Source organism: Capsicum annuum, chromosome 10, assembly GCF_002878395.1.
Source record: "Capsicum annuum cultivar UCD-10X-F1 chromosome 10, UCD10Xv1.1, whole genome shotgun sequence".
Lineage (NCBI taxonomy): Eukaryota > Viridiplantae > Streptophyta > Magnoliopsida > Solanales > Solanaceae > Capsicum > Capsicum annuum.
The window spans coordinates 95,687,292-95,697,822 of NC_061120.1; the positions used below are offsets into that span (position 1 = coordinate 95,687,292).

The following is a 10,531-nucleotide window of genomic DNA, read 5'->3' on the forward strand; positions in this document are numbered from 1 at the left end:
GAGTTCCCAAAGTAGGAGAACTCGTCACCTGCTGGCTGGAATCTGCAACTGTCTGATCATAATGTATAAGCTATAATTGATACCTACATTATGAGACAATGTAGGACATAGAAATATATGTGGATCATTACTTCTAGAATTTACTAAGTACGTAGGGGTGAATCCAATAAGTAAAACTAATTTATCAGTAATCGTAAAACATGCATGCTAAGTGTAAGTAGACTTACTAATACACTAGAATAAACTAAAAAATGAAATATCTTAAAGCATGAGTGACAAACATTCTCTAATAAGATGTTTAATCTCCACTTAGTTTTTGTAAACTTGCTTTAATGATATAACTGAAGCTGGAATATGATAAGACATGGATACTTTGTGAATACTGGGTCTAAAACTACAAGCATTGCCAGATTCATAAACATACTAAGCACTGAGGATCAAAATATACAATCACACTAAGCAAGAATTCATAAACATACTAACTTATCTGAATAACTAAATGACTAATAGTTGAATACTAGACATGTAACACTGGACTGTACTTAGTCTGAATAACTGGACTGAAACTGTAGAGTATTATGCATATAAGGTAAGGACTAACTGAGTAACATGAGATAACTAAGCATGAATTCATGAAAATTGTATTATTTGAGAATGCAAGACCAAGAATATAACATAATTATGAAATGGTTTGTAAACTGAGGTACTAAAATATTGATAACTGAATAACTAATAACTGTACGCTAAGGTCAAGCAAACCTAAAATTAAACTGAGTTTCTGATCTGATTATTCGACTAAGACTGTGACTGAGACTGTAACTGAGACTCATACTTAAATTAAATACTGATTTCTGATAACTGATTAACTGATAGCTTCGATTACTAATAACTAAGTTGCTGATAACTAGGTTACTGTTTCGAACAGTCTTTATTTGATAGAACTGAACTGAGTTCTGTATTGAGTCTAAACCTAAAACTGTGGAAAGTAATCATCTAACCAATATGCCCCTCTCTAAAATGATTGCTTCTAACTTGTAACCCCTGTTGTAAGGGTGCCATACCGTGCCACGGGTAAAGACAAACTGAAGAGGCACCCTCAATCTGGCATGTGCTATAAATAATAATGGTGGTACCCTCAATTTGGTAGGTAAAACACCTCATCAACCCTTAATCTGGAAGGTTGATGTCTCAACCTATGTTGGCTACGTAGTTCTTGAACACAAGGACTGTTTCTAAGGATTACACCCTCCACTGGCAGGTAAGTCCTCATCCTTGGGTTCACTCAGTGATGAATCTTACTCCCTACTGAATAGACATTAAACTTATTTCTAAACTGAGCTAGGCTGGATTGAACTGTGACTGATCGTTTTCACTAACTGAACTGGACTGAGTTCTGATATCTGACTAAATACGCTAAGTTCTATACTGAATGAATACTACTGATCATGATATTTCTGATACTATCTTGTAACTACTATCATGATTATCCTATTCAATTCACATGGGCATTCTATCAAGTAAGTGGAGATTAATACTTTAATATGGGGAAATTCTCTGAACACATGGGGATCATGAACGTGAACATGGGAATATGTTAAACATGGGAGCATGACATGATTACATAACTAAGATCATGAATTTGGAAATTTACATGTAATTCGCTTGAAATAAGACATGCGTGTTTCATCAAAACATGTAAATCTCATAGCTTGAACATAGGAATGTCTTAAACATGAGTGAACAACAAAGTTACATAGCAAAGTTCATAGCTTGGGGATTCATCTTGAAATTGACTTAACATGATATCGGAATTTCATCAACCATGTGGAATACATGAATTTAAAACATGAGAATATTGCTAAACATCATGAATTTAGGATCTATCATGGAATTTACTTGAATAAAGTATGGGAAATTCAAATTCATAGCATGAGGAATTTTAAATCTTTCATGGAATTATACATGGGCTGAATTGAATTAAAAACATCTTGAAAACATAAAATTCAATCTTTTTTGAATATACAAAATATCATAGTAATGAAAAGAGTTTTTGGGCTCCATGTATGAAAGAGGACCCATGGATGAAAACCTACATACCTTAAAACTTTAATCTTGAAGGAGAAACACAATCTTGAAAGAATTTTTGAATTAGGAAACTTGAGTTCTTCCTTTTCTTAAAGAAATATTGATGAAGTTGTTGGTGTTCTTGAGAAGGCTAGGGTTTTTGTTTGAGAGAAAAGATGAATAATAGAGTATATAATGCTTTTGGGGGCTGATATTAAGTGTTATGGGCGAATTTGGGTGAGGGAAAGTAACCAAAGTGCCCCTAGACCCTTTATAAACTGAATTAGAGTTTGAAACAATTCCATAACACACAGGCCGACGCATTGCATCGTTATTGCATTGGCTTACTGCATCACACAAAAAATGCCATAATTTTCGGGTATCGAATTTAGGCAAAATTAGTATAGTTGGAAAGCTAATTCAATTATCTACAATTTAGTGGGTCTTGAGCTATAAAATTCTTTGTATATAAAAAGTTATACACATTTAAAGTAGACCCTTGTAGAATCGAATACAAAACTTTAGACGAATCAAAGGCTTGAAACTCAACATTGTTCTAATTGATTCTTCTTAATATTTTTTACCTTAAAAGCAAACCAAACATAAGAATAAAAGTCATGAAACTTACATTCACATGGGAATCATTTAGTTTATAGCTTATACGCCTAGAAATAATGGTTCAAAGACTGGCCCACAAATATTGGGTATTATAGAATGAAGGTTGGATAGACCATGAGTGGGATACAAATTGGAGGAATAGGAAGCATAATTATGACCTTATGTTACCTCTAATGATCGAGCTAATACCAAGGAGTCAAATTCGATCAACCCCAAAAAATTCAAGACTGAAGATGTGTTAGCAAGAATATAGAATAAATTAAAAGGTATGGATAAAATGGTTCATATGTCGAAAGGTGAGTTCTCTCAACTATATCAAATTGTGGTGTCTCTCTTTGCCTCTATCACGAAATTGAAAGCCCAAATTGGACAAATCTCCACACAACTAAATGCTAAGCCTAGAGGTAGACTCCCTACTGACACAATTGCTAATCCAAAGAATGATGCTCAAGTTTTAGCAATTGACACAAGGAGTGGAAAGACACTTGATGATCCCTCTAAAGAAGAATTGAGTGAGAAAATGCCCAAAGCTAAGGAAAAGAAGGTGTTACCACAAAGTCGAGAAGAAAATAATGAGAAAGAGACCAATGAAAGTAACAAAGAAGTGGTTGAGGTTAAAATGCTACAAAGTGGAGAAAGGCCCACAATCAAAGCTTTTCCACTATTAGCTTAATGATTGAATAAAAAGTGGAAGGTGACAAATTGAGGAAGTTCATGGAAAAACTTATCAATCTATTGAGAACATCCCATTACTCGAGGCAATCTAAGAGATCCTAGGATACGCTAAGTTAATAAAAAATTTGATGTCTAAAAGAAGCTTGTCGAAGGTTACACCATTGAGGTCACTTATGGGTGTAGTTCTATCATGGATAGTAAGGTTGCGGAAAAGAAAGACGGCCCCGGAGCATTCACTATTCCTTGATCAATAGGGACAGATAAGTTTGTAAAAGCTCTATGTGACCTTGGTGCGAGCATCAACTTAATGTCTTTTGTCATCTACAAGAAGTTTGAGTTGCATGTCCCTACACTGACCTCTATACGACTTTTAATGGCAGACCGATTTATCAAAAAACTGGTGGGAATTTTATTTGATGTACTTGTTAAAGTGGATAAGCTTATACTTCCAGCGGATTTTGTGATATTAGATTATGAAATTGACCAAGAGGTACCTATCATCCTTAGACACCATTTATTAGCCACCAAAAGAGCCATTGTCTACTTGGAGATAGGGGAAATAAAGTTTAGGGTATAAGAGGATGAGGTCTCTTTCAAAATTTTCAAGACAAAGAAGCAAACTGCAGAGCTCCAAGTTGTTTCCATGGTGGATGTAGAGAGTCAGACGGCGAATGAGGAGGGTCTTGAGGACCCAACTTGAAGATGGATGAAGGAAGACGTCATGCCACAATGTTAACTAAGGCGCTAAGTGGGAGGCAACCCACAAATACCACGAAAGTGGATCATATCCTTTTTGTTATGTTTTTATAGTATAGATGTTAGCTTTTGCATATGAATAACTCATATATTTGTGATACTATGGATTGCATTGGATGATCTTGGAAAGGGAAAAGTGTGCAATTTTTCATTGAAAATTGAATAGGGGAAAATTTTGTAAAATTAAGCAACAAGTTGAATAGGGGAAAATAGGGGAGAAAAAATGCTCTCAGTTACCACGATAGCGGCCCCTACACGTGATTACGGTCACCCGCGTGTCTGCGGTCACAGTCACTTCATCCACTTAATCCCTAATTTTCCCTAGTTTCCTCTCTTTCGCTCTCTTTCGGTCTCTTTCAGGTTTTATTCTCCAATTGGACCAAATTTTGGCCAAGCTTATGAGCCCTCCAACAGCATCCTAGCCCCCACCTTACATCTCAATTCTGGTAGGTTTCATGAATTCATGCTTAGAATTATTAAAAATAGGCCTTAGAATGCATGATTTAGAGAGGGCCTAAAGTTTCTATTGTTATGCTTCCATGTTGTCAAAATTGATATTTGTGTGGTTTTGGGTGTTTGAGTAAGGTATGCACACAATTGGGGAAGTCTTGAGTACCCAAAAATATTTTAAAAATATTGAACAATTCAGTGCACACACCAAGTGTTTGATACATTGCACAAATAAATTTCCAATAATGATTCTTTCTTATTGATAGGGTGCATTCGGACACTTATTAGCATCGTTAGAGGCAAACTGGTGAGAGTTGGGGCTGAGAAAATTAATGATGTTTATTGGCTCCAACATACAGATATGGGTGAATTCAAAGCAAAATGGTATAAATCGGGGAGTTGGTTTGCGTAATTGCTATGCCTCAAAAAAGAAGTCCCTTGGCCAAAGACTAAAAGAAATATCTCCATGAATGATTTGACGTCCGAGGATCGGATATATTTTCACATTATTTGTAACCAAGTCTCTACCTGCACTAATATGAAAGAAGTCTCAGACCTGTGTGCGTGGATAGTTGTTTGTATTCTAGATAGCATCCCTTTGGATGTTGGTCAACTTGTGGTCAATGAAATTGATTATTTCAATATCCAAGGTAGTACACATCTTTTCTTCCCCTATTTGATTACTGAGTTGTGCAAGAGAGTGGGGATTGAGGAGTATGCTAGTGATACATGGGTGTACCCTAGTGCCCCCATCTACCCCTTAAGGATCCAAGGAGAGGGAGAACCTAGCAAAGGCAAGAAGATAAAAATTGACTTGGAAAAGTCAGCATGTGTAAATCGTAAGTCTCATATACCAACCACCACCAAACCTCTTGAGGAGATTAAAGTTGATACTGCAGCTATCAGAGAGCTTGTGTCTAGTTTACCCCAAGGATCAGGAGAGCCTTCCACCACTCATCATTCGTATGTGTCATGTGTCAATTATGAGATGTACAAAAAGGATCAAAAGAAGCAAAATACTACCATTTCTAGTCTTCATAAAGCCTACTCCTCTTTGGAGGAGTCGCACCGAGACCTCCAGAGCACACATAAAAGGATGGTCAAAAGATAGAAGAAGAGAGATGAGTTGTTTATCCAGATGTAGAAGGGGGTAGAGGCCTTATAGAGGTCCTAAAACCCAAAGATTAACTTTCATCTACTTGGGTGGAGAGCGATGATGAGGCCCTAGCCAAGTGGTCTAATCTTAAGGAGAATGATTATGATGCAGAGTCCTAGAGTGATAGTAGCTCTTGATGCAATTTCAGGGAGAACCCTTATATCTTTTTTTCTTGATTATTTATGTAGTGGGGACAGTGCTAACTTTTTAGTTTGGGTGTGTTATTTAAGAATAATGTAGTATATAATAATCTAAGATGACCATATTTTGTTATGTATATGATTGGAGGGAATATTTTGAAAATAGCAATTTTATGAAAATGAATAATTATTTATCTGATGTGATGGTAGATAAATTTGAAACACTTATTTTGTATGCACTTAAGGATATAAAAGTAGTAGATATAAAAAAAATCAAATTAGAAAAAGCATTTGGTAAATATTATATGACTAGAGTAAATTACATACCATACCTACCTAACTACTCTTACAAATACTTACCATGATAAATTACATAGAATTTTTGGAAAAAGATATGAGCAACATACAGTTAATAGAAAAACGGATGAAACTAAATTTAGACAAATACATGGAAACTAAAGATATAAAATATATAGAATTTCTTAATAAAAATATGCAAGAACTACTAAGGCTAAAACAAACAACTACAAAACATTATTATAAAATATTTAGTGAATTTTAAATGATAGATAATCTTAAAGTCTTAATCTTATATATACTTAGAGATATAGAAATTATAGATATTAAGAAAATAATATTAGAAAAAGTACTAGACTATGAAATTGAAACCATAAATTGGATAGCACAGTTTATGTTAGAATATATTAGAAAACTAGAGAAAATCAAGATAATCTAAATAATGAAATTAGTTATAGAATTCTAGCAGCTCTCTTCTTGTTCTTCTGTTATAACCCAAAAACCAGTGGTCGGTGGTAACTCGATGTGATTTGAAACTATGGCGAATATTTAGATAGGGGACAACTTTGGTTTGATCTTTTAATACCCCTTCGAACCGGTGGCTAGAATAATACTTGTCGGTATCTATTAAATTATTTGACGGTGGTAAAAGTTAGTCTCACTCACCAACCATCGTTGTCTTCTCATCAACTTCAGTTTTAGACTGACATTTTAGAGATTGCATTTTGGTGGATAAAAGATAAACTATCTTTGAATTGCACTTCAATTTCAGACCGAATTTGTACTTTGATTTGCGATTAGGACTAATTTTGCACTTCAATTTCTCTCAGTGTTGAAAAGCCACACTGAATTTGCACTTCAATTTCTCTAAAATTGGTACTTCAATTGCTTTAGTTTGGGGATTTTAAGGTTAGTGTATTTTTACTAGAGAATTTACTTGAACATAGCTTACCTAAAGTTTACATCTTGCTTATTATTTTACATACTACAATCCATTTAAATACAGTTGGATGATTGCTAGGTGAGGAATAGTACCACAGTACTCATGAAGGATTACATTGATGCCCTACCAAATAGATGGGAGGACTATACATGGAGAGGGATTAATAAAGGAGTACTTTTGTACGTGTGATTGCACTCTTGCCCATATGGTTGTTAATTTTGTTGGTACTATCACTTATAATCTATAAACATAAGTGCATAGCTATTTGTATAACCATGATTGGAGTGATTAACTTTTGATTCTAAAAGGCAAATGTAGACTATATTACTTTCCATGTTCTGATGAACTTTGTTGGTTGGCCTATTGCAGTGTCTATCCATTATCAGCTTAGAAATTAGCTTATGTCTCTTCCCAGTTAATACATTTAGTATACGATTAATATAAATACAATAATTTATTTTAGTTTCCATTGAAGTTATTCTTGCCAGTCAATCAATTAGTATAAAAACTATATCTTATCTTATAGCCACTGAAGAGACTAGAGAGAGTATGAGCCGCTTCCCCCTTTTGAAGTTATCAACTATCATTAAAGCATCAAATTATTGCAAAATTGTATTATAGAAGTTTTGGGATTTCTATACAACGACTATACTTTTAGTGTATTGGTGTCCTTTCTCAGCTCATATTTATGATAATAGTTGTCACACATCAGGCTTTAATTATGAGTTATGATGGCAAAACAGTGGTACAATACCCCACTTACCACGAGGACATTAATACATCACTCCATATTTTCCAGTCTCATCTTTTGTAGCCATGTTATTTTTGTTACAAATTCTCAGTGCTGCTTTAATTCTTTCTAATCATCTCTCTTGAAATGAATAGCCTGGTTTGGATTCCATTGGAAGCATTGCTATTTCTCATGGTTGCATTGATGTGGCAGCAAGAGCATGTGGGTTGGTTGGTCTAGAGCCAACGAGGGTAAGTACATCATCTATTTTGAAAATTGTGTTTCAGGCGCTGCAATATGAATTTAATTTCTGAGATCCCTCCAGGTCTCCAAAATAATTAAGGATCAATGTTTGTGGTTTTGTGGTTGTCGTATTGTTAGTGTTATCAATGTGTTACCTACTGTTAATGGTGGAACCATTGAACCCCTTTACATTCAGGTACGTTACTGAACTATTACTTCTCGTGTTTGTGCAATCAGTCCCTCTATCCTTCTTGTTGAACTTAAACGTTTTTGCTTTTAGCTTAATGCACCAACGACATTGGCACCCGCTTGTGACTTTTGGCTCTTATAGTATACAACTATGACGGATGATGGGAGCCTCATGGTATGGTTTCATTATGTCTAGTGTTCTCTTCTAATATAAAACTTATACTCTGTTATGTCCTACACAATATGTAAATTTCATTTTCTGATGTTGTTTAAGTATCACTTGAGTTGTATAGAAGTGCCTTCTGCTATACTTCTGAGCTTTCTGCGGGAACATCGATCTAAATAGGAAGACAACAATGTAGATGCTTATGATACCGCAACCATTAAAGTTGGTCCCTGAAGTCTACCAGGGGATCGAGTTAGTAACTTCGGTGGTCAAGTGATACTTCCACTTGACCACACTATTGACCATGAAAAGGCAAACACAGTAGATTTATTTAATCTACATTATTGGCAATCCTAAACTTTTCTAGTTGGTCTTGTTTGGTGATTTTTGTGGTTTCTCATCCTAGTTACTGGTAATGTGCCCTTTTTTTTGCATATAGTTTCCGGAGTTTATTAAGTTGGAAGGACATTCTCCCGAGGATGCTATAATGCCAAGAGATGTGTTTCTATTGCAAGTAAGTTTTGTCTATGCACGTGTAAATTGAGTACTTTTTGTTGTCCACATTGTAACCTTGGTTCATTATAAATGAGACTTATATTTATTAAAATCATATAATTGTTGAATTTATATCTATATCTTCCATTCACATAAGTTATGCATTATGAGAATATCTTTCTATGACTTGAAAGGATATCTAATATCAGGTAATTTAGAAAATCAACATGCAAAATAAAAATATATAATATTCTTTATGGAAGACACGAGATTCGTGTATATTGCGTTGAATGAAAAGGTGGAATTTTATTCTATATGTGTGCTTAGCATTTTTATTTCAAGGACTTTTAGTTAATTTCTCAGGCTTGAGAATTTCTTGAACCTTGATTAATTTGTCCCCTATCTCTACCAAACACAAAAGTTTCTTTGGATTCGTATATTGGTCAATACCTTAAAAATAAGATAAGTGTATGAGAATGTTTTGGATCTTAACATAGTTTGAAGCCACTCCTCTTCTGATTTCCCTTACTGCCAAAGTAGGAGTCAGGAATAAAGTACTCTGGATTTTGTTTCTTGTGAGAATTGGATTTTCTTGTGCAAGCTGTTATTTTTCTACTTTTATTTCTTATTTATGTGTCTCTGTATTTGTGATAATAGAAACTTTGTATGTTTTTTGATAGCTATGCAGTGGAATGGATGAAAATGTTGTTGGAACCCGCACCAAACTCATATATGCTCCTATTGATGCCTCATTTGATGATGATGCACTATTGCTTCTCTCTGGGTTTTGCATCATTTCACTTGAATCTGGAAAGTTTAACATTTGTATTCCAACCCTTAGTTCTTATTCTTTTGGGTTTTTTAGGTTTGTTACTTGTTATCCTCAATGTGTTTGCTAATATGCAACTTGGTGCAGGAAGCATCAAGTCCAAATCGCACCCTTGATCTTACTTCTGCCCTTGAAACTCGTCAAGCAAAAAACAAAGTGGACAGTGACCTTCACATTGTTGGTGGCATAGTAAGATCTGTCATGACAATTGCTTTTTAATTTGCTTTTGAAAGCCTAATGCAAGAGAGTGTTGCTTCAATGGCTCAACGGTATGTCCGAAGCATTATTTCATCTATTCAATGAGTTGCATAAGCGCTTTCACCCTCTCACTTAGGTTCTCATGGAGGTCTTCATTCACTATTAGGGACTCTTGAAGTACATACAATGGCTCGTTGGATACTATGTGTGGGAAAGCTAATCATTTCGCTTTGTTTTTGGGCTTAGATTACTAGGTTGTTGCATATTTTGGATTATTATAAATGAAAGATTTTGTTTCATGATGTGTGTATATATAATTGTGTATTATAATTAATTATATATATGTAAATACTAATTTACAATAGGGGTGGCTTTCGTCTAAACCGTTGCAATAACTAGAAAAAATGTTGTAATAGATTGAAAAATCGTTGCAATGGGTATCCAAAATAGTTGAAATAGGTCATGAAAAACCATTGCAAAATATAAATGAGCATTGCAATAGATTTTTTAAATGGTTTTCATAGAATAATAAAATTTTTGCAATAGGATTATTGCAATGTTTTATTGTCGTTGTAATAGGGT

The 10,531-nt window shown here is 34.5% G+C and overlaps 1 pseudogene; it reads left to right on the forward strand.

The window, feature by feature from the left end:
• Nucleotides 1–2,959: 2,959 nt before the first annotated feature.
• LOC124887757 lies at nucleotides 2,960–10,195 on the forward strand (annotated as a pseudogene).
• Nucleotides 10,196–10,531: the final 336 nt, after the last annotated feature.